This window comes from Aethina tumida, chromosome 4 (genome assembly GCF_024364675.1).
Source record: "Aethina tumida isolate Nest 87 chromosome 4, icAetTumi1.1, whole genome shotgun sequence".
Classification (NCBI taxonomy): Eukaryota; Metazoa; Arthropoda; class Insecta; order Coleoptera; family Nitidulidae; genus Aethina; species Aethina tumida.
The window spans coordinates 29,377,124-29,403,966 of NC_065438.1; the positions used below are offsets into that span (position 1 = coordinate 29,377,124).

The 26,843-nt window shown below is 28.6% G+C and overlaps 1 protein-coding gene and 1 long non-coding RNA gene across 2 annotated transcripts in view; one reads left to right on the forward strand and one right to left on the reverse strand.

Moving 5' to 3' along the window:
* Positions 1-14,558: 14,558 nt before the first annotated feature.
* Positions 14,559-26,843, reverse strand: part of LOC126265289 (uncharacterized) — a 41,079-nt gene continuing 28,794 nt past the window's right edge. Inside the window, exon 3 of the long non-coding RNA XR_007547821.1 lies at positions 14,559-14,894. This is a non-coding gene — a long non-coding RNA (uncharacterized LOC126265289). The remainder of the gene's footprint in view (positions 14,895-26,843) is intronic.
* LOC109602208 (protein muscleblind) overlaps positions 23,091-26,843 on the forward strand; it is a 93,141-nt gene continuing 89,388 nt past the window's right edge. Inside the window, exon 1 of the mRNA XM_049966228.1 lies at positions 23,091-23,250. The gene's annotated coding sequence lies outside the window, so the exon portion shown is untranslated. The remainder of the gene's footprint in view (positions 23,251-26,843) is intronic.

Consider the following 26,843-nt stretch of genomic DNA (forward strand, 5'->3'; position numbering starts at 1 on the left):
CCTAATATTTAATTATTAGAAGTGTAAACTTTCCTACGAAAATATTAATGAAGTTTAAAATTTCTAATCGAACCACCACATCAAAGCGAAGAGGGTAATTACTCTTTTGTATCTGACTTTAAGACCTTTAAACAGGTTGGTCAAACTGAGAGGGAAACGTTACGTGGTAGCTGTTGCTTGCCTTGCCCAACTTTTCACAAAGTCATCTCAAATTCAGAACATGTGTTTTCATTATGTGACATCTGAGAATAAATTAACTACTTTAATGCAACTTGCTAATTTACAAACTAATTACCGACAGTTTTGCTCGGTATCTCTACTAGTGCACATTTGCAATGCGTCTCCCACAGCATAAAGCACGATGTATTTTTTATTAGTAGTTAAACTCCAATTACAATACTATTCAGTCGTTCATAAATCGTTATCTCACTCACCTCACTCACCTCACTCACCTCACTCTTTAATTAATTGTTTAATTTCTCATAGAAAACAAAATCAGATTGTATCTAGGTACGGTTATCGACACATGTGCAGTGTAAATCGAATCGAATTCATAATCGCCTGCAGTGCATTGTTGCTCTCCCTGCTTTTTACTTCAATACCAGTTGTAGTTTATAATTTTGTTTAAAAAGGATATTTTAGAGTTCAAAATTCCAAATTTGCTTGTAGGCATACGGTCTTCAACGTCTTAATACGATATAAATGCCAAAAATTATTTATCATAAATTATTTTCTATATAAATTTATTGTTTTTATTTAAATTGTAAATGATGACGAAAACATTATGCCCCACTTGTTACAGACAATACCAAAACAAAAGAAAATTAATTTATTATTGATTTTATTTCAATTTTATAGAATAAAATAAGGAAAATATGCAAAACAGTATGTAAAAAACTAAAACAGTTATTTATAATTACCATTTAGTGGTACTAAAAACTATACTAATCAAAATATTTATACGAATGAGATTTCTTTGCTGTGCTTTTTAATAAATAAATATATAGAAAATATTTATATTCATTTAGTTGCCGAGCTATTACGAAGAGGTTTGACAATTTCTTTCTTTCTATAGAGGGTTTTAAATGACGATTGAACGCAGCAATAAAGTCAAATGTTTAAATAGATTTTTAACAATGGACACCTGAGATGAAAGAACAGTCAAAGCAATGGACAAAAAGAAAATTATTGGCTCCAAAGGAGGTAAAAACAGTTTCGTTTGTTTTTAGGACCCTAATGATATATTTTTATTGATTATTAAGAAGTAAAGAAAAAACATCAACAACAAGATTTATCCGACATATTGCAATTTTTTATGAAATGTTGTTGTTACAATGTCTAATACCAGTGAATTAATCTTCAAATAACTTCCATTCGCAGCCTATTCACCAGATATACCACGGACTAATAATTTTTATTATTAATCAATCAATTTGTTTGAAGTTTGCAATTGAATATAAAAATAAGACATTCAAGAAAACCATGTATAGATTTTTCTAAATTTCAAATCTATTATTTGTTAGATTGGACATTTTTGGAACTACCCTCGTACATTTACAAACATTACTCAAGGGAAATTATTTTTACATGTGTATACATTTATGATGTATATATAATACAATTTAAATAGATCTAAGTGTGAAACCATTAAAATAATAAATAACTTTCAATCCATTCAGTAACAAATCAAGTTAATGTAAGATATTTCGTTAATATACAAAATTATATTTTAGTAATAAATTGTAATTATCTTCGAATAATTTATTTCAAAATAACATGTAATTGAGTATATAGACTCATATTTCATAGTGACCGATGATGTTCGGTAAGATGACAACTTAGTACAGCATTATTGAATTTCCTAACAAATGGTCCAAGTTAGAGAAGTTGGCTAAAAAATTCCCCATGACATATTTTAGTTTGGCTTTCGCGTCACGTAGTCGAGTATAGGAACGAAATGAAAATTAAGAATCATTATTCTTTTCAGCTATGTCGGCCTGTTCCTTAATACCTTGCTCTCCTTCCTCCGCTGCCATCTTAAAACATTCGTCCAACAGTTTGCAGAGGCGGAGGGACATAAAAATTCACACCAAAGGACGCAAATATTTCCAGACTGTGCAGTTATTAGAAACGTAAACCTGAAAATCATTTTAATTTTTCTGCTTCAATTTATAAACACTAGTTTAAAATATTTTAAATATCAATATATCTATATTTTAAAATATTATATTAGTTATTAATGTATACACACAATGGATAATTTCCTCTCTAAAAACTTGGCAGCAAAAAACTACAAATATTATTCTTAAATGAAATAAACAAATATTGCAACGTGTTTATTATAGACTAAACCTCACTTTATATTGAAAAATTAGTTACTAAGGCTTAAGTAAACAGTAGACATAGTTTTAATGGCAATAGTCTTAAGACATTACAATACGATTCATTAAGAACTGAGAGGGTTTAATTCAATAACAATCGATATCGTGAAGGGAGAAAATAAACTGCTGGAGTCTTGTAACTCCTAGAAGGACTGTGGAAATCATTAGATAGAATGTCCCTTCCTTATTATTAGATTTTGTCACAGCTTGCCTTGATATTATTATCGAGCTGTCCAGGAGTACATGATTAAATTAGGGTGCACGACTTAGATTTGGAATGGATTTTACTCTAATATTATTAGGCATTTTTATTTTAGAAAGTAAACACATAAAATGAAATTAAACGTTAATATCAGTTTAAATATAAGTTACAACACAATCGGATTATTATTATATACATATTTGTTGATCCAATTAATAACAAAAATATTTTAAAATTCATAATGTACATGTATATATCAGAAATTATTTGAATGGTGAAATTCTCCGACAAAATTGAGTAAAGTATATGTTTGTATTTTGTGGTTTGATTCAGATCACTATTAAACCTAAAACGTTATGACACATTACTAAGATGTTTAATAATCAAAATGTTCGAGGCTAATGTAACAATGTCTCTACTAATGCTTGAATAGTAAGTAACAGCTTAATATATGCCGATTTTGCACGCTCTTTAAATTATCCTTGCATTCACATATAAACAAAACAATAATACATGAATATTTCCTGAATAATAGGTAAATCGTAATACATATTTTAGATGTTATTTAAAATAGGGAAAACATTTATAACATGTCAGATGATAGGATTTGTGGATAAATATCATTTCTTACTTAGAATTACAATAGACTTATTTCTTTATACGCCATGTATTTCTTTTATGAAATTAGTAACCTCAAAAATAATATTAATGTCAACTGAAATATAAAAATTTAATGTTACAAAATATTTCGTTAATATGATATTATATGTAATAGTGTTATCATACTATGAAAATATTTTTAAAAATACCTTTTACAAAAAAAGTTTATTTCCTTGCAAATAACATTTTTTGTAAAATTTTTTACCCTGATCTTCAACTTTGCAACCAATATATAAGTGTCAATTTTTTTCCTAACTTGCTGTTAATGTGCACCCAGAGGATCTTTTATGCTTGCCATATATATGTTAAAGGGTAATCGGTCAGAATGAACCTCATTTAGTAAATGCCAAACCTAATCATCTACTACATCTAATTAGAAGATTAACATAAATTTAAGTATTTAAAATTATTGATCTAATCTTCCGTAGAGGATATTATGAATGAATATAAAAACATTTTAAAACATATATTTGAACATAGTAATACAAAAAACTAGCATATTTTAGTTATATATTTTTTTCTAAACAGGTCATAAATTATTTATTTAACAATACTATACTTTTGACGCCCGTGACTTTCGTTTAAAAGTTATACCCTCCATCTAAACACCTGGTTTAATAAATTTATTTTGATTTCTGAAACTTTTTTAATGCCCCCAGTGTTATTCATGATGTCTTGCTATAATAAAATATCTTAAATTTCTATACATACCAGAAGTGTTTTGCGACTTCAGATGAATCCTTACATAATAATTGAAATAAAATAAATAAATCATTTTTAGTATTTCCTCCTACATTTTCTAATATTTTCTATTTAAATAAATACGTGGATGTTGTTGTACAAGTCACTTAAAGGAAACAAAACATATAATACATTTACATAATAAATAAAGAGGAAAATTTGTGAAAACCGATGAGAATCGAAATTCATTTAAAATGCATTCGGTCATTGTCGACCATTCAAAAAATATGTGATTTTATACTTGCAATTTTGTTTAATTTATTTGAATTATGAACACTGATATTTAGAAAATAAATTTAAAGGACTTGGAAGCATTAGTAGTTCAATAATATGGATATTGTTATCTCAAAATAAAACTGATATTTGTGAGAATTGTCCAGTAACTGCGAGATCGGTTTATTTGTTTGTTACATTTGTTTAATTTATTTGCTTTTAATTTGCAAAAAAACATTAATAAAAACGCTGCTTGAAATAATAAAATTATATTTAAAACATCGTTGCCAGATTTTAAACGTAACAAAGTATATGGAAATTTAATGAAAACAATTTATATGTCGCTTTCTTACATTAATTTCAAACGAATAAATTGTATTTTTAATCAATAATATAATTAATTTAATTATATTATTCACTCACACATCACTCTCGTTATCAACAACCTTTTTCCATCCAAATGTCAATATTAGACTGATAAAAATACTCCACACTCCACCACACACAGAAACGCCTTTTTGGGATGTCAATCCGGTGTCGTGATACTTTCGTATGGATTTTAGCATATGGAACCTAATTTTCATCTCCAGTGATCAGACGATCAAAAAACGGTCGTATATGACGCAGTTGAAGGAATACCCCTTGCATGTAATGATTGGTTAAGGGTGTTTGACAATTCTTCGATTGTTTAACACGGATTTGCTTCCACTTGTGCCCTTAGCATGTCGTTGTCTAATGTCGTAGCAAATAGTAAATACTTATTTCTTTAGAAATGGAGTTATGAACTTTATCAATGAGGTATCATATTCAAGTCTACTACTACATAATTGTTATTATTCATTGAAACAAGAAGTAGGATCCATCCCAGTCAAAATGATTTATTTTTAATGAAATAATTTCATACATGTTTAAGAATAAAATGTTTGTATCTTAATCAGTTTACATCTAAAAAGAAATATTATTATTATTAAATAATTTGTATTCGAGTTATTCGAGTTCATTGGAATTATTTCACATTTTCAGTTTCATTAAACAAGTAAGAACAACGGCTACGGAACAGAATGAAATTTTTCAAACATCAGTTGTCATTTAGTTGTCAATCAGATGTCAAAGAGACACGAATCAGATCAAACCTCTGAAGATGCTAGCTACTCGTGCTAACGGAACATCAGGAAATAATTCAACTGAGATAGCCTTTTTTTATTATTGGATCAAAGAGGCAAGACGCCTTCTGGTGAAGTCGAAGGCAAGTTCCGAAGATCATGGCCAATTTGTAAAAAGTTTAAACAAGCAGAAATGGAACTAAATTGTTGTATAAGTTTAAAATAGTTTAAATTTAGCGTGCTACACCATTTATTTTTATTATATTTTAATGTTACCATATAAAATTATAATTAATTGCCTATGGTGGTGGGAGATGGGAATGCGAGTTTCACAAAAATCACGCGCTCCAAGCGATCGCTCCAAAAAAATACAGCGACAAAATAACTTCAACAGAACGTCATTACCGCGACAATGCGATCTGTGATGGTAAACGTTGTTACTTTCCTCGGTATCCCAGAAAAAAGTGTGTTTAGATAATGGCATGTACAGATTTTGGATAACCACCTTCCCCTCTCGGGACGTAATTATTGAATGGTCTCTAACGGTTGATTGATATAAACAGAACTTAGAAATGCTTTAGGCCTAGGATTTTTTAATAAGTGATTTTTAATTTAGTTGATTTTGAATATCTTACCAGTGTGTTTAAGAAAAATTAGTACGGGTATTTTTGTGCTGCGAAGTACTCGCCTCGTTACTCAGTAACTAGTTATTTCGTAAATAAGTTTTTATTCCGGGAGATAGAACCATACAATCGAGAGAACAAGAATATTGTGTGAAGTATACAAGATGTTTGAAACTATTGTACAAAAAAACACAACAAAGTCTTCAAGTATGTAATTAAAGTATTCCTATACAAAAATACTTGATTTGCAAAATGGATTGTAACAAATTTAATGTACTGTTGTTATTATGGTAACGTAAATAGTCTTGTGGAATAAAAAACAAAACCATTAATTTTCGTGGTCTCATTTCTAATGCCGCATCTAAACAGTTTATTTTTTTTTGCTAACGCATGTTAGATCTGTGTTTTTTTCTACGGCATTTTGTAAAGTAAATCCTCTGGAAATCATGATAAATATTCGTTTCTATACAAAGTAGATAAATCAATGAAAACAAACTAAATTTACCTACAATACTATTATACTTTATTTAGAAGTATTTCGACAGGTCAAAAATATTTTAGAAGAATGCAAATATCCAAATTATATCAAAAATCTCAATATAATATTTCAAATCAATTTCAAATATAAGTGTATCTTGATATAAAATTACATAACTATTTTTCAGTAATAGCAATTATTAACATTTTTGAGTTCTACAACAACTCTGCCTAAACCGCAACTGAAACCTAAATGATAAAAATATTAAATAAGTACTATATTTCTTAATTACCTTTACCTCATATTCTCTTATAACTATAATAAAATACTTATATGTTCCTATTTTAAAAATTAGAGTTAAGACACTATTATTATCTGACAATGAAGATGAATATTCTAAGTTTTTCCAGTCGTTTTTGCTTGTTGTAACCGTCTTTACGAACGAAATCATACATTTACTAAGCGACTCAGTATCGTAATTGGAGCTGAGCTCCTGTAGCGTTTAATAGATGACCAGCCAGTTGCAAAGACCACGATGAGCTTTTATCATATCGATATTTTTCTTTGGTTTTCTTTGGTAATAATCACTGCCTATATATACAGTCACTAAAGTGGGCCCATCTTAATTCATAAAAGTTTTATATCATGGTGAAAGTGGTAAAAGTCTATTTAATGATACATTATTTATCTTACATTTATATATTTTACATATTTTTCATTTCAAAAGACATGAAACATGTGTTAATAATTCTTTCAGTTTCAAGTTTATTAATCAGTATTTGGTATTAAAAATACAGCAAATTAAATTACTGAACTATTCAAAAATAAAATTATACATTTTTCAAGAAATATGTAGGAAAAAACATTTTATTTAAAACAATAAAACTATATCGTAAATACCCCGGGCATAAGTTCAGCTAGGTATGTGTATAACAATACAATACTATAAAACAAACTTTTGCGATTACAATAATTAAAGTGAGATAGCATGGTGTTGTGGTCGAATTCAGAAACACAGGTGATTTATACAAGGCTGAAAGAGCAACTCGTGGTTTGCGGTCAACCGTCGACGGTCTAAGGCTCTATAGTGGTGTAGCTGCACAACACTGTAGTCCACTCTCTGGGGCTCAGCTCTACATACTTGAACTTTGTTTATAAATTCGCAATTCCGCACTATAAATATGACTGATTTATCGTGCATTACCGTCCGTTAACGTAGAACACCACCACTAAATTTAATTATACCCGGCCATAAATTTTATCATTCTGATTTATCACTGCGAGTGACTGGTGGCAGGCAATCTGTTCTCCGACTTGTTCCAATTTTGTTCTTTAATAAACAGGCAGGGCAGTAAGGACTTTCTTCTTCTTGGTTTCAATTTTGACGTTAATTTATCTCAGAAGTTATAAAACTTATGTTGTACGAATTAATTAAAATCGTAATTGCTTTAATAAAAGAACATATTTTTAAATATTTACATGAATTGAATTTTTATATTTTTAAAGTAAATTATTAATATATTTCTCAAAAGTAATTAGTTATGATATTAAAAATAAAATTAATACAATTAAAAGTGTAGTTCAAAAAAGCTACTTACAAGTTAATATGCTCCGTTTACTGCAATCGCATTGATTAAAATACTTTTTTAATATAGACAGCACCAGCGTATCGACAAATTTAAGGAATAAGGGTTTTATAAATGTCAATTTCGAATGACGATTTTGCACCACCTTGACCAGTAGTGTCCACTGAATCAAATAACATTCATTTAAGGATACTAGATGGCACCTTAAATATTGTTTGTTAGCAGATTTTTTTATTTTAACACAGTGTTTTTCAAATCACGAATATTTTCATCATCCCCTTTTTAATTTCTATAATTAATACTAGAATAAATTCAAACTATAACTTATTAAAATTAATGTATTCATGGACGTATTAATAAATTACAATTTAAAAGTATTTTATAAAGAAAATAATTATTAATTTAATCTAAAAAAAACATGTAACATACATGTACTATCGCGTTCATAAGTGGTCTGCCACTTCAACGACGTCAGGCCGTAAACGGTCACATTCTGTACGATGTGGTGGGGAGTCGGTAGTGCACGGTAATACAGAATGTGACTACATTAAATTTACGAGGTTTTTGAAATAGTACATTCACCAAAGAGAATCGGAAAGATAAAATTCAAAGCTCTAAAAGTTAAATTATGTATTCATATTATTGTTAATATTTTTCATATAATTATCAGATGTTCACTTTTTAACTATTTAATTAATTTTATTAATTAAGTTGCAAAATTAATAATTAGTAATATTTCAACAAAAAATGTTAAAAATTATGTTTATTTTACTATTACTATGATTAATGGTGTGTCCAGACGACATTGTTTGCTTCCTAACCGTTCGCGAACTCGATTCTATCCATAGGAAGGAAAAAACGAAGACCGCGAATAAGCATTCGAGGCTACAATAAATTCTTTTGTAGTTTTTGTAAATAATATGTATATATAATATACTTGTAACAACTACTTCCCTCATACAGTATATATAAACAGATACGTATAGCAGATCAAAACAATAGAGAATTTTAGTTCAGACCATATGATTAATTTTAAAGGTTGACAGTTTATTGGGAACTAGGATTGGTTTATTTTATTAGTTTTCCAAAAGGTTTCAAATATTTTTGAACACATTTTGGGAAGGCAGTATAAATAGTAGACATTTATTTCTCTATTTAAGATTTTGGTTAATTTTTTTTTGTTAACATGTGCATAACATGAACAAGCATTTTCTGAGAAATCACACAGTGAGACAAATATATCTATAACTATAAAGAAATTTTGAATATTATCAGTAATTTTTTTAACTTTCAATTTAAGTTTCAGTAATTTAGAGATTATAAGGAAATTCTTTCAACGAGTTTTGTTATATTTGTTGAATAAATAATAGTAATTGGTTAATAAATTTTGAATAATTAATTTGTTTGAAAGTATAAATGTTTTTGTTACTAATTGCATATATGTTTTGTATATTACATAATGATAAAAAGAAATGAAGAAATGCAAACATGTTTTTTAGACCATGTACAATGTTTTAGATTAGGATTTCGTAATGAGGAAAACTTAGTTAGGCAACAATATTGTTAAGGGATGAAAATATATGTTAATTTTACTGATTGAAGTACTACTGATGCTGAGAACGTTTTGGCTCATGAAACTTTAAAAAAGTAGGTGATGGATTAAGTCATCATTACTTGAAACATCTTACCGTTCAACGATTTTGTCCAAAGATATTAGTGTAAAATCATTTAATTAATTCGGATAATTTAATTTGTTTGTTTTTTTATTGATATTTATTATAAATATAGTTAGGTTATTGTTAATCAGAGTTTTAATAAAAATACCGTAGGTGTAACGTGAGTATAATGTATTTAAATTTCATCGAAGGAAACATCACAGCAGTTAGTAAGGTTAGTATATAAAAATAGTAATGTATAGAAGTTGTATCGTCACACTATTATCTTATTATTGTAATAGAAAAATAGCTCCCTTAATTTCATAACGGGTCTTTAAAACTACTTTTGATACTTTGCCATTTATTAATGAAATAAATTATATATTAAAGGTTGTAAATAATTACGAATATAACAGAATATTTAAATTAATACTTGAAAAAAATAAAATGATTGTGTGTTTGCTTGCGAGAGGAGTTTACGAGCATAATAATATAAGGAACCTCACACGAACTGTCCACATCAAAAAACCGATCCGAACATCGCAAGAGGCCCACTAGCAGTTCACGAACTGCTTGAGAGCGAATATGTACTTACATATATGTATGTACGCACCATAATACACCTAGTTTAACCTTTGCAGTACTCATAACATTTTTTGATTTAGAAAATTCTCTTTGTAAATCTTAAATTTAATCTAATAATTCAGTATTATATTCGTTTCTAATTACATAAAAGTGGGGCATAACTCCCGTGATACTCTAAATGGTGTATCCCTAGAGTGTAATTAAACACTCGAGCAAAACGTAGAATGGGCTTTATGTGAATTATTACAATTTTTTAATGTATTTACTATATATGGCATAATATTTAAAAGTAAGTTAAAGTCATTACATGTAGAGAATTTAAAATGTTGGTAAAACATACCTGTTAAGTTCTTGAACATAATGGCATGTGAAATACGCTACTTAAAAGATTGTCTTGTTAGCCACAAAAATGAATAGACTTGATAGTGCTTGGGAGTACAAATTCATTATTCGGTCAAGTGGACAACTTTACTTAAGAGGTCCTTCAAAAACCCTAGAGATCGCCCTTAGACCTCTTTTAAGTTTCTGATGCCGACTCATCGTTCTACATGAAATAATAATTATGCATGTTTTCAGTTTAAGGGCCACACTTCAAATCCCTATTACAAATCATTAGAGTTTCCTAAACAGGAAGAACTTCTAAGTGAAAAATAAGTTTTAATTTTTAACCCCAGTTAACCTTTAATTAAATTAACGAGAAATTTAAGCATAAACTATATAGTGTATTAATTTATATTATTTATTATTTATGGAATAAATAATGGCATAAAATTTGCATTTGTTCATTACAATTGACCATTTTATTGCAGAGGATCTCTATTTGTGCTTCAGGCTAAGTACGCAACTAATAATACGCTACTAAATTTTAACTTTAGTTATACTCCATATGACAATTGATTGATTGATTATTTTCTTTTGCTACTTTGTCTCTAACAACAGATGGCAAGCAACTACCTCAATTGCTTAATTAATTTGTAAAGTCCAGAAAATATACTTCTGTTAAATCCTTCCTTAGTGGTTTTACAAATGCGATCAATTTCTTTATCAACCGCTGTAGTTGTCTTTACAAACTCAAGGACTGAATATGTAATTTATTGTTTATTAATTGATTGTGGTAAAATAACATCCAATAGGGCACGGTTACAGAGAATTAATCAAATCCAATCTGGTTCTATCGCAGCTCTGTTTTGACAAATTCGACAAAATATCTGTTATTACTTATCTAAGATTTCATACGTTCACGATTTACATACTATCTTCCAGAAAAGAATGATCCTAAAACACGCATGTGGTTTTTATTCTTGTGATTTTTGTTGAGATTGCGATTATAATTGCGATTGAGATTATAATTTTGAATATGATTTATTATTATTTTTATATTCTCTTTTTTGTTGTTGGAACAGAGAGGGGAAAATGTAAAAACCGCTCTCCGGGTACCGATCCGGAGATCATGACCAAAATGTTTCTCATATGCGATTACTCACATACGGGGAAACAGGGCGCATATTTGCATATACGGGTTTACTGAACCAGAAAACGTGGGACTGACAAAGATGCCAGCCCCCTGTCAACTGGGTTCGGAAGAACAAGTCCAATCTGAGGAAGATCCGAGATCTTCCTGGGGATGGATTGGACTTGCAGTTAGATCCGTTAGCTTCCTACTACCACTGGCTTGTGGAGTGGTACTGTGCCCCAGGATACGTATATTCTCAAGTTTAACTGTTAAATGTCATCAACTGAGATATTGGTGAACAATTCTCTAATAACACCATGTATCTCCTTCTCTTCTCACAGGCTATACATATGTATAATATTTCTACCTGTATCCAATAGCGAGGTTAAAACTATAATACAACAGTATTGCCCAAGAAGATGGACTTAGATCGAAAGATCAAAAGTTGTTGAATTGTCGTCTATCGAAATTTTAAGATGCTACACTATTTTATTTGATTATAATTATATCCAACTTTACATCAGAGAATACCACTACACATCAGGCAATGAGACTATTGACGTTAGTTTATGTTTACAAAATGTAAATTCGTTTCATAGTTTAAAGATAATAATAAAGCTGAAGTGGTCATCTGGAAATTTTCTCAAAAACATCCAGTAGGCCTTGGTAGCGTATTTAAGTCAATAAAGAACTCGGCTACAAATACTCCACTCCAAGACCAAATCTATTTACTCAGAGACTCATCTTTTTCACATTTATTTTGCAAAGAATTTTCATTACTCTTTAAGTAGTATAAGGAAAGGGCTTGAGTCGTTGCACCCACGTATCTCACAGTTAGTGCTAGATGAGGAAAATAATACTTTACTTATAATTATTTATAAAACGAAATAAAGCCCCCTTGTAACATAGACCAAATAGTATAAAACTAATGATTTGTAGATTAGTTTCTTCGCCAGGCATAACAAACGATGGTTGTTGATACTACGAAGAAAAAACACCGTTGTTCTTAACAATGAACTGTGGAATGGTTCCTCTATCAAAAGTTCAGCACATTGTAATGGGATAGATTTATCAATTATTTTCATTATTCTTGGAGAAACATAGACATTGCTCCCACATGGCCCAAATTTGTTTTTTTTGTGAATTTTATTGTTATTTATTTTATTTGTATTTTCTGTTAATTATTAATTAAATTAATGTTGCACTTTTATTTGTTTTAATCAACTGATACCAAATGACGTTACATAACGTAATACAGTTTTTCCTGATTTGAAAATAAAAATAATATGAAACTTTTTTCACGCTATCTGTGACAATCCTGTATATGCCCTTAGGATTTTACCACTTAGAAGCAAAATCCTCGTTATTGGACAGATTCTATCTAGTTAGGGAGATTATAGAGAAATATTAACTAGTGTTTTCACATATCATTTCAACGTATGATAATAGATTATCCTAACTGAGTCGTAATTGTATTCACTACTATACTACTACTTGTAAAACTTGGTACCAAAACTACAAGAATTATTACGTTAAGTTTGCTCTACATATGCAACAAATTAAAAAACATATTTCCATGTTATTATTATATCAAACGCAAAAGTGTGTTGAAATTAATAAAGATTTAATATTTGTTTGTTTATTCATTGTACAGTAGAAAACGGAGGGAAAAGGCGTTTTATTGCAAGAGTAGATGCAGTAAAGGAACAAGAAATGGGCTCATGAAAGAATAAATACTATTTCATGGCCATTTTCTAGTGTTCATTATGTTTCCTCATGCAATTCTCTTTCTTAACAAAGTTAAATATTTTATTGGAGCAGAGTAATTCCATAATTGCTCCGCATTGGTGAGATGCGGGAAAAGAAACCATTTATTTACCTCCCGGCGAAATATAAACAGAAACTTACGGTTTTACTAAATTTGCATTTGTACTTAATTAACTAATAGGCAGGGTTTACAAAATTTATTGAATTTTATATAAATATTCCTTAAAAATTTTACCTCAGAAATATAAATTATGTAATTAATTATTTTATATCACTTTTTACTTAGTTCCGTAACTAGATTTTTTCCCATATATAACTTATGTTATAGACGTTACAAAATTTAACATTTTTTATCTCGTTTTATTAGAATTTTTTCAAGAAATTCATTTATTACACACATTTTTCTAAAAAATTTCGAATAAGTTATGAAACATCCTGTATATGTCACAATAAAATAGATATCAAAATCATCTTAAAAGTCTTTGTAACTTTTTATTTAATAAATATGTCAAAATGAAATTTTGATCAATTATAACTAACACCCATATAAAAACAACCTTGTAGAGAAGGGCGTAACAAAAATGAAAATATGAACTAATATTATAGAATTAAAAATATCCCTATATTTAATAGTGAATATGTGCTCCTCTTCTTCTGCGAAGTTCGGTGCAACATTGGGGCATTAATTGTATCAACCGGCGGATCAAGTATATTATTCCATTCTCTCTGAAGCTGTTGAGCTAGTTCTTGAAGGATATATGCGCGTTTCAGATTTCTTATGCGTCTCCCTAGAATGTCCCAAATATGTTTTATTGGATTCATATCGGGACTATCCGCCGGCCACTCCATAACCCCCAAACAATGCTTTTCAAAGAAATTTTAAACAACTGTGACAGTATGTGGTCTTGCATTAGCTTCTTGTAAAGTGAAATTTGATCCATACTGATTCATGGAAAGTAACAAGATAGGTTACATAATATCATCAATGTATAGCCTGGCCGTCAGATACCGTTCGCCAAGACGTCGATTTGAAGTTCTACTGCCCCATACCATTACAGATCCTACTCCAAAAGCTCTTCCTCAGCCACAGTTGTAGGCAAATATGGTTCTCCTCGGCGTATTTAGACTCTTTGTTGTGGGTCATTGTATCTTAAACAAAACCTAGATTCATCTGTAAAGAGAACCTGACTCTTTTCTTAACTGGCAAGCAGTTCTTGTTCGCTCTTGAAGTGACATCTGAACCAAATGTCGATCTTCTTGAGAAGTAGTCAGTCTCTAACGAACAGTATGTGGTCTTCTATGACTGATACCAATTTTCCTGCATCCATTCCAAATTCTGTGAATAATCGCCTGTTTTGTTTGGAATAAGTTTGCCACGTATCTCTGCGATCGATCTTTTTGCAGAAGTGCAAATGCCGCAAACTTCATCTAGATTGAGATGTCTTCTCTGAAAATAAAAAAAAGCAATTATATTTTCAAGAAAAAGGTAAGTTGCTTCACAACCCAAAATTGAATAATAATATTATAATATAATGTTTGAATTACAGTTATATTTAGCATCAACTTTTTAGACAGAATATATTTCTTGAAGAAAACTATTAAAAAAAAGAGATCATATCAACCCCATTTACCCCGGAAGATCGTTTTCATGAATCATCCAGTGAAGATTCTATTTACATTCCTAGCAGCGACAAAATAATCTTTATAATATTATTAGACCATTATAAAATCAATTAGAAAATTAAAATAGTAATACTCTTTTAACATACAATATTTGTGACAATTCATTCGTTTTTATAGAAATTTCGATTAACCCAATTTAATCTGCTATTATACCTTTATTGTGATGCATTGAAAAATATTAAATCACGAGACTAAATTTCTAAGAACATAATTATCAAAAAAATATTGTTAAAAAATTGATTAGAAAGAAATATATTCCGAAAAAATATATAAGACATAAACTTAGAAATTGTTATTCTTTTAAATAAACTCAAATTGTTATGAATATTTTCATCACCGTTTTTATGTTGCACATAATAATAACGATGAGTTTTTAATATTCAGGAATATAAATTATTCTTTCTTAAAAATTCAGAGTTATTGTGTTAAATTTTTAAATTAAATTGCATTTTTTGAAATATTAATTTGATGTAATTAATATTATTATAGTTTATGAATAACGCACGAAGGAGTCCTTGCACAAATGTAAATTTATCAACAGGTCCAGGATATGAAGCAACCGATAAACAATAAATTGTATAAAATGCCGTTTAGTCAAGCCAAGCCAAGATTATACTCAGCTTTCTTGAACGAAACAGTCTGTCCTCACAGGTTTCTACCGTTGCCTCTGTTCGAGTACCATCCATACTTGGAACTTCCGCTGATTCCAACTAAGTACCATAGGCAACCAACCATGCTACTTATGTGTTAAAATATTTAACTAGATACAATATGAATGAATGTTTATTTTTTAATTTTATGAAGTAAAAAATAAACAATTATAAAAGTATTAATAAAACTCAATATTTTATTATTTCTGATTTGCATTAATATTAAATATAAAATCAATTAAATTATTTTAAAGTTTCTATAGTTTGTTTTTTGAGAGAATAGTACATTCACATGGTACAATAATAATAATGTAATATTAGTCAGGTTACGCCAATGGTAATACCAATTCAGGGATAATTTCTTCCGTCATTGGCAATTATCAGAATTTTCAACAAGGCTTGTAATAAATAGGAATAAAGATGCAATGAATTTTAACGAAAAATAGAAATAACTAGCCCTAATACTTGGAATAACACAATAGTAACAATTTTTATGAGAACTATAATTTTGCCATTAACACTTTCACATAAACAATAATGTTACGATATTTTACTCATATATTTTATATTGTATTGTATTTGTATTTATTTTGTATTTTGTATTTTGTATTTTGTATTTTGTATTTTGTATTTTGTATTTTGTATTTTGTATTTTGTATTTTGTATTTTGTATTTTGTATTTTGTATTTTGTATTTTGTATTTTGTATTTTGTATTTTGTATTTTGTATTTTGTATTTTGTATTTTGTATTTTGTATTTTGTATTTTGTATTTTGTATTTTGTATTTTGTATTTTGTATTTTGTATTTTGTATTTTGTATTTTGTATTTTGTATTTTGTATTTTGTATTTTGTATTTTGTATTTTGTATTTTGTATTTTGCATTTTGCATTTTGCATTTTGCATTTTGCATTTTGCATTTTGCATTTTGCATTTTGCATTTTGCATTTTGCATTTTGCATTTTGCATTTTGCATTTTGCATTTTGCATTTTGCATTTTGCATTTTGCATTTTGCATTTTGCATTTTGCATTTTGCATTTTGCATTTTGCATTTTGCATTTTGCATTTTGCATTTTGCATTTTGCATTTTGCATTTTGCATTTTGCATTTTGCATTTTGCATTTTGCATTTTGCATTTTGCATTTTGCATTTTGCATTTTGCATTTTGCATTTTGCATTTTGCATTTTGCATTTTGCATTTTGCATTTTGCATTTTGCATTTTGCATTTTGCATTTTGCATTTTGCATTTTGCATTTTGCATTTTGCATTTTGCATTTTGCATTTTGCATTTTGCATTTTGCATTTTGCATTTTGCATTTTGCATTTTGCATTTTGCATTTTGCATTTTGCATTTTGCATTTTGCATTTTGCATTTTGCATTTTGCATTTTGCATTTTGCATTTTGCATTTTGCATTTTGCATTTTGCATTTTGCATTTTGCATTTTGCATTTTGCATTTTGCATTTTGCATTTTGCATTTTGCATTTTGCATTTTGCATTTTGCATTTTGCATTTTGCATTTTGCATTTTGTATTTTGTATTTTGTATTTTGTATTTTGTATTTTGTATTTTGTATTTGTATTTGTATTGACTTGTTTTTCTAATTTATATTTTCAAACATTAATGACGTAAAGTTTAGATAGGTAAATATCTATAATTTCTAATAGTATTCAAATTGATCTTAATATTTAAAAAAATATGCCAATATCCACTTTAGCAACTGTGTAAATTGAAGAATGCAAATCCGTTTTTTTACGAGATTTTTAGTTGAAGTAATGAAGGACTACTGGAGGCGGCTGAAAATATTTTATATTCCATGCATCATCATAATTCACAAGATGATCAAAGTTTCGTATCCTTAAGATGAGATTATCAACCCCACACAGGTTGAATATAATCCACATTGTCAACACGCCTTAAATTTGATGAGTTTTGTTACAATACCGCATGAAGTCGGCTTGAGAATACGAGATGAGGAGGATACATCGATCTACTTTCCAGACTTCTCACAGAACTGATTTTTAACTAAGTCGTTATGGAATTTGAGATAACCATAACAAAAATCTTTATATTAGAAATAATGTGTTGCAATCTTGTGAGGAAATACTTGTACACATATCCATATCATAACCTCTACTCAATTAAACAAAAAACCTATTTTCTATCAATTTTAATATTTAGAAAGTTAATTCCGTTAGAATTTAGTTTTTACATACCAATATGTGAGTCTATGTACCCCAGTTTACTTTTTCGTGTAATCTAAAATCTATCACAAACAACAACAGTTGATATATCCTACTCAGTCCACCTTCAATATTGCAGTAGGTAATTAAGATAGTACAAGTTAGTGACTAATAAAGCAGAGTTACACAGATGAGGCTCAGTTGTCAAATAAGCCACATTTGGTAAGCGTCCGATTAATCCGCACCAGATTCATCTTTAAACATACATTAATATTTTGTAGCACATATGTAATATAAATTACCAGTTCAACGGATATTAACATTTTTATTTAAACTATAAATTGTACTTTTTTGTTATTTAAAAGTTACAGCAAAATAAACTAATAAAACTAATAGAATGCACTGAAAAATTAAGAAAGAGATATGTGGAAGGGATCATTTGATTGGTCGTATTTAGCTCGAATTAAAAGCGGAAAAAATAGATTTTTAGACCACCGGACCATGTGACAGCACAATGTGACTTCTTTCTGTGGGGTTACCTCAAGTACTAATTGTACACTTTCCAGGAATGCAGGCTTAATAATTTCAATGAGTTAAGGAAACGTGCGTGAGAATTTTTATCACAGGTTAAGATATTATACCACTGCCGAAAAAAGACCTTTCCGTACATCTTTATTCATTTATTGAGATACATTTATATTTTGAAAAATTAAAGAAATTAATTCTTACAATACTTTTCTTTGATTTTGATATAATTTAAAATATTTTTTAATTTAAACAGATCATCCTAAGAACCTCTATCTATAACCCAACGTATATAGAGAGTTACTAAACGTATTGAAATGATTAATTTGTATTGTGCGTACTAGCAGGGCGCATTGTTTTTGAGAATAAGAACTCCCACTTGGAGATAAACTTTTACTGTCTTTGTCGTATCTTTCAATATTCAGACAGAGAAGAAAGATACTTTGCACATTATATAAATAGAAACAGAGTATGTCGACTGCATACGTTAAAAATCTTATTGATGACGATAAGAAATAATATTACTTTTTAAATGAAAGTCGAGATAGGCAAATATATTAATAATGTAAACACGACTATTAAAATTTTTATTTTGCCCTTTTTAATTCATTCGTTTAAGTACTTATCATGATGGTCCTCAATTTTCTGATTTTTAGATAAGAAAGATATACATAACAATCGTAAGTATGTATTATTAATATATGGAAGAATGCCAGATAATAAGTACCATAAGAGCAGTAATCTACAAGCATTACTACTGCTCGAAATGTGTGTGTATACAGTAACTGTAAATGGAATACACCAAATAACAGGGAGGTACTATTGGGTACAGAATTGCATTACCACTTTCAATTAAAAGTTGGTTTCCGCAAATATAGAGTGAATTGGTCTGATGTGTGTTGCACAACGGCGAACGATGAAAGTGCAAATTATGGTAGTAATGCAATCTTTAAACGGTATATATACAATATACAGTCACAACACCAAGAAAAGCGAGAGTTAATACTTTAAGTAGAAACAAAAGTTACAGTATCTGGCAAAAAATTATCAGGAAATACAATATACAGAAATACTAAGTACATCAGAAAATGATTAACACATATATTATTAAGAAGAAACATATGACTAAAAGAATATTGAGTGGTCAAAAATTGTCCATACCGATACGTTGACAGGTTCCACAGGTTATGTTTATATTTTCAGAATGTATATACATATATTATATATATATATATATATATATATATATATATATATATATATATATATATATATATATATTTCATATTTCTAAGACGATAATAATGCCAGTAAGTTAATTGTATTTACTCCAATTAAATAACTGATTAATGATCATGACTCACACTTCGATGGTGTATAATCGAATCTTATAAATTATATTATTAATTGTCCAATCAAAAAGTAGTATAAAGGAGTTAAATCTGGGGATCTTGGTTTTTAAATTCTTCAGTCAATTAATATATCAGAGTATACTTTGAGAAAACGTTCCATAATGCATTATTCTTGCAGTATGAGCAGGTGCATTATCATGTTAAAAATATCTCTAAATTAAATTATAAAACGCAAACAAATATATATATAATTAGTTTTTTCCGGACTAATATTTTTTTTAATTAATTACATTAAGTTTATAATTTTTAAATCTTTACAATCTATTAGAGAATGGTCTTCGGTAAATATTACAATATATGGCAATATGAGGTTAAATCGCTGATGAATAAGTTTATCCTTTAATAGAAAGTATACTTTATGTATCAGATGTGTAGATGTTACTACTGTAATCTGATTCTGAATTTAACCCAAATTGATATTGCCCATATTCTAGTCTACCTAGCGCTGCCATAATTGAACACGGACATGAATTTTTAATTAACACACTATAAGCGGGTCGGGTAAAAATACCCGTCTCGAGAACTGTTGATTGTTAGCTGGTCGGGTAATTTTTACCTTTTTGAATGTACTTACTTTAAAAGCGGGATCTGAAAGAATTATCTCTTAATTTTTGTTATAATTCAACAACTTAGTTTGGACTATTTTGCTGCCCGCCTATAGTGTGTTAATATCACATCGTCGTCAGATTGATGTCAGTTAGCGCGAAAAAGTATTGTTACAAATAATACTAGTGTCTAAAAATATCCGAATAACAATGTTTTTCCTTATAATAAATAAACTTAAACGACACGTCTGATTTGTTTCTTTCTTTCACTCCCTTTCTTTACTTTATATATATTCTCTAAATTGTGCATCAACAAGAATAATTATTTTGTTAACGCACTTACCTGCTTTGTAGTGCATTTACATAATTAGTGCATATACTAAAGTGGCTTCATTTATTTTAATGAGAACTTGTTTTATGATGTCAACCGACAAATGTGCTAAAAATGACCCTATACTTTTTGTTATTTTTAAACTTCATACTTCAAATAAATTGTATAAGCATGTTAAATCGAACAGTAGACACTAAACAATTAATATATTTGAAAAATTGGTGGCTGCGCCGCATTTACATCACATATTTTTTACTAATATTTATTTTTCCCAATAAAGTTACTTAGAATAACTAAAACGATATATTATAATCATACATCTAGTTACTTATATTAATCTGATATTGTATTGTTAATTCGAAAGCAGCAATATGTAAATTCGGTTTGAAATATAAAATTCAAGTTCATTTATAATGAAACAGCATCCGTAATAATGTTCTGGATGTTCTCGATCTAAAGGTAGGGTAATACCGTGTAGCTCCAATTTCCGTAAATTACACATAGCTTTGTTTTCGGCCGTGTGCACAAATCTTCCTGAAAGCAATTTCGGGACCGACGGAACAAGAATAGTTACGTTTTTCGTAGGCGATAAAGATTCATTACCGCATGCTGCCAGCCTCTAATATATCCCAAAAATTCACTACCTCAGAATGCCCGAACGTTTAGCCTTGCCTGTCCTTTCTGGCTATAATGTGTCATTTTGGGGCTAACCTGTCGGTGATTTTCCAACCTCTATTACAAAATTGTCATATAATTTTCAATTAATTGTATGTGTGACTGAATATTTGAACAGCACAGCTATAAACCATCACATACAGAGTGTTCCAAAAATGCTGTAACAAGTACATTATAGGGAACTCTTTTTAAAGTTAAAATTACACTAAAACTCTCCCATCTATAATATTTAAGGACTAAGCAGCATTAAGGAGCAAAATATGATTTATAGAAAAATACTTGAAGAAATGAAAATATTATATATAATTTGTTAAACATTCTTGTTCGTAAAAAATATCTATTTAGATAAAATTTCGAGTTAAATAAGTTCGTGTTAGACGAGTTTCACTATATTTGAAAAGATTTTAAAATATATGTCAATGTACTGATATAAACTAATCGAAAAAAATTAAACATATTAACATATTTCTACCAAAATATAAATTTAACTATACATTTTTCTACGCCCTGCATACATTGATCATTTGTGAATAAAAACGTAAATGAAGACAATAAAATCTTAGGCAAAAAACAGCATACTTCTAAGACTAGACCTGATTTTGACCACTGGACGTCAATAAGCCCAAGGATAATTTTAAATCGGTTCTCTGCAGCTACCTCTCCAGTCTGTCCATCGTTCAAGGAGATTACCTTGGTGTCAGGAAAGAGAATTATGTCATGAAGAGGGAAATACTGTGATGTTTACAGGCAAAAGCAGATTTGGAATATTTAGTGATAGAAGGTCAGTACGAGTCTGGAGATCTCCAAGTCAAATAATGAACTTCCGTTATGTGCAGAAAGGTCACGCATACCAAGCTGGGTCCACAATGGTATGGGGTGGTATTTTTCTAGAAGAACGGAGCTCTACATCTGCGAACTTAGCATGACTGGTGAAATTTATGCATCAGACTTTATCGATAACATTGTTAAAGATTGTCGCTGGAATTTGAAACCAAATTTTCGAAGCTAGGATTGCCCTCAAACCCAAATGAGACGTCTGTCCTTACCAGCCTTGTCGCCTGATCTAAATTGCATAGAACATGCCTGGGAGTTGCTTGGAAAATTATTCTTTTATAGAAATACTCATAATAGCCAGAATGATCCAATTTGTGACATCATATATGATAATAATATATAATAAATGATATAATTAAAATAATATTCAATACACATTTGTACTTTTCTTTAAAAAGTGTATAAGAGTTAGAAATATAGAATAGTCAAGAGAATAAAATAAATATTATTGAACGAAATATAAACTTTAAATTTTAGTAAAACTTTTTCAAAATTTGTGGGTTATTTAATATTTAAATTAATAAAATTAAAAAATTCAACCAAATATTTACTCTTTTTAGATGTGTTTTTGGAGATTTGAAACAAAAATACAAAATATTAAAACTAAAGTATACATGAACGTTAATTTCATAAAAAAATTTGAAGGAATAATTGTTATAAATATAAAAATACTTATTCTCAATACATGATCAATAATTCAAACTGTTTGAATTGCGCGCTTTGAATGAGTTGCTTCAGTCACAATCGCGGACGATTTTGCACGGCATCTACCGAATACAGAATGTGTTTGTTATACTTTCTGTCATCTGCTTGCTTTTACAGCGGTCCGACGTTGCTTGCTTCGTAAATTTAGTTTAAATTTAGTTTATTTATGTGTACTGCTAACTGTGTGCTGGTGCGAAGAAACTATTAATATATTGTTTCTAAATGCCCCGAAAATTGGATAGCTGTAAGACATACTGAAGGTAAAAACAATTCGTTTCTTCTTACTACAGACATTAGAAAGGGGCACAATGTAAAAACACTAGTACCACAACTATATACATGTACATGATGTTTCACCCTACAGCACACAGTTTACACGAAAACGTATATTTAAAAGCACCACACATTATATTAGAGATTGTATTTAGAACAATGCTACCAATCGGAAACCGAACGCGACCGATCTGTAATCCGAAAAGTTTCAATCTTGGTTTAATACGTTTAACGAACGAACGAACGAACGATTTTTCAATATTCGTCGAAGAACAATCATGTAAAAAGCAGTTACTAAATAAATGCTTTTAATAATCTACGATTAAATATTAAGTAAAATTAAAATTTTTGTGACATTGTTAAAATCTGCCTTGAATTCAAATTTGATCAATTTTAAAACGCATTCACCATTTTAAATTAGAATAAATATTTTTAATTGTATCTGAGTAAGTATCTACCATTATAATGATGGTAGAAGAACAAACAAGTTAATTTACAATATATATTATTTCAAATTTACTAGAAAGTAACACTCGTCTAAAGTATTCGCAAGTTTCCTAAATATTTTCATGTTTATTTCTTTAACTAATAATAATATAATTACAGGCATAATTAACAAGAAGTTAAAATTTTTAGAAAGCTTTAAAATGTATGTTTGTAATTTTATTAAAAAAGGAATACATATTGGAAATATTACGTCAATGCGTTAGTTTTTTGTTAGTTAAAACCGATTTAAATTTTGATGAATTAAAGCATTTCTGGAATACTATTTTAACTACAGATAAAATACTATATGGTATATCATACATACTATATGTATGAGGGAAATAAATAATAAATATATAACAATTATATAAAATTGAGTACATATTTTTGTTTAAACTCGAACAAAATAGTGAAATGTGATATGTAATAAGGTTATAATGGCACGAAATAGTCTTATTGATTAATCAACAATATTAATTAATGCTCAATTTATTTGCACACAAGAAAATAAGAAAACTACTTGATTTCAAAAATAAAACCGCTTTTTATGATCTGTAATGTCCCGCCTTACATCGACCTATCGTTTATAGCATACACAATGAGTGATGCGTTAAAGTTTAGAATTTGTAATTTGTAACAATATCACCTTAATAAAATATAGTTTTGATATGATTTAATATGATAATATGACGTTCCATTACTGGCTGATGGAATAACGTCACTTGAACGAATGACTAATACAGTCTCCGGTGAAAAATGATTCGATTCGATTCGATCCGATTAGACGTCGCCTAATAACTATTTCTACTTGGGTTTTATCGCTTATGGTTAATGGCAATATCTCTTTTTTTAATTCTTATTAGCCACACCGATATTAAGAAATAGTATGAAAATGAATAATTTGAAATAAATATGGGAACATACACACTAATTAAATTTATAAAGAAAAAAGCGTAATTCTACGACATTTTTGTATTCCTTAATAAAAGCTTACTTATTCTATAATATATAACCACAATATACTTAATTTTATTAATACTTTAGCTATCTTTGATAATGATTTATGGATTAGTGTTATATATAATATATAATGATATTAAAAAACTCCCACAAAAACGTCGGCGCCCCATCTAGAACCAGAGATAGCAATTTGAAATGATAGGACAAGTCTGTTAAATTCTTCAAATTTGTGGTTTCATAAAAACATTATCTTGGCTTAAAAGAAGATTTCCGCGTAAGTAAACTTGAACCCAATAATGAGGGAGAACTCACTTCTGTTGGAAAATTTCCTTGGAACAACGGCATTTGCTTCCTCCTTCCTCGAATAAAGGGGGTATGCTATTATGTGGTATAAAATAAATCTCTCCGTTGAATTTTCATTAAAAAATATCAGGCCTTCATTATGGTTGCCAACCAACATATTTATTATCGCGTCCAGAAATATATGAATATTTGCTTTTTGCATTTTACACGGTTTTCTACGTTTAGACTGGTGTAGTCAGAATATTAGATAAAGTTACATTATTTATTCGTTAAGCCTTTAAATCAATTACTTCGCCTCGTGAATTAGTTGTAAGAGTGACTCGCAGTTTTTTTTTGCTCTTTGTCATTGTCATTTGATATGTCGTACGTAATTTGATTTGATCTGTCGACTACACAAGTAGAATTGAGCTCATACGCGTAAAAAATATTAAACCACTTTTATTAACGATTAAACTTTACATACTTTAAAAATACAAAACTATTCCTACTATGTTCTTTCATACGAATTAATAAGCAGATTTAAAATTATTGTGAGAGGTAAATTTACTATTTGTAAAGAACCATGTCTAAATTAAATAGGTCTGCTTAATCGAATCGAAAGTACTGAGTAGTTTAGTACAATATTTCAATCATAATATATAGACAAATAAAACAGTGTAAATAAATATTTCTTAAAATAATTCTGAATTTTCAAAATTATATAAATGTGTGTTAATAATAAATTAAATGTGTTTTTATTCAAATTGTAACAATAAAATTTTAAATTTGGTAAGTATGCAAATATAAATAAATAATATCAATAGTTTCACATTGCAGTTTGCGTATCGAACATTTAATTTCAGGCATATTTGTATTGGTATCGTATTATGCCAGCTAGATTTGGTGTCTTAAGGAAGTATTTCTTCAAACAGGAATTATATTTATAATAGTAATTCATTACTAATTTCATGACAAAATTTTAATGTTTTCGGAAACAAGACTTTTTATATTTTTTTAATTGAAAACAAATTTTACAAAAATTACACAAGTAAAGAACTTATTGAATTTACTTTTTACACCAATATTCAAACATTCCTGTTACGAGAGAGCAATAATAATAATAATTGATGATAATCAAGTGCAGAGAAGTGTCTGTTGAAAATAAATATTAATATTAATAAGGATGATACAATTAAAAAAATTAAATATTATACTGTATAGAGAGCAAAATTATTAGTAGTAATAATCACATCAAATTGTTGGATTTTCTTAAATTTCTTTAATTGAAGATTAATAAACTGCATATATCAAAACTTTTGTTCGTTAAGCAACAAATAAATTTTTTGCTAGCAAACATAATTAATTTCAACAGTAGTTTTTTGACATTAATTGAATTTAAGATTTGTATGTAAACATATTTTAGAAATCATTGAATTTATTATTTATTGTGAGAATAATTAATTTAAATATGTGATAATTCATTATAACTTTTAAACAACTATTTTTATATATTTTAAACATTTTATTGTAAATTTTCAAACAATAGTCAAGCACAGTATTGATGGGTTTTATTAAAATTTTTGCATAGTGTAGTAGTTTTAAAATTAATTTCAAAGATAAAATATTCCTATAAGGGAGGGGAAAATATAACTTTTAAAACATCGGCGTAAGGTATGGTTATTCGAATTAGTGTCGACTTTTTTTAATAAATAAAAATTAAATAGTTTTATTAAATTTCGTTGTATTTCATAATTTTTTAATATTGTTCTGACAGCGTTTTATTTTGAAAGTTTCTAATGCAATAATATTTTTATTAAACTCCGCATTTTTCGCAAAAAAATTGGTGGTAATG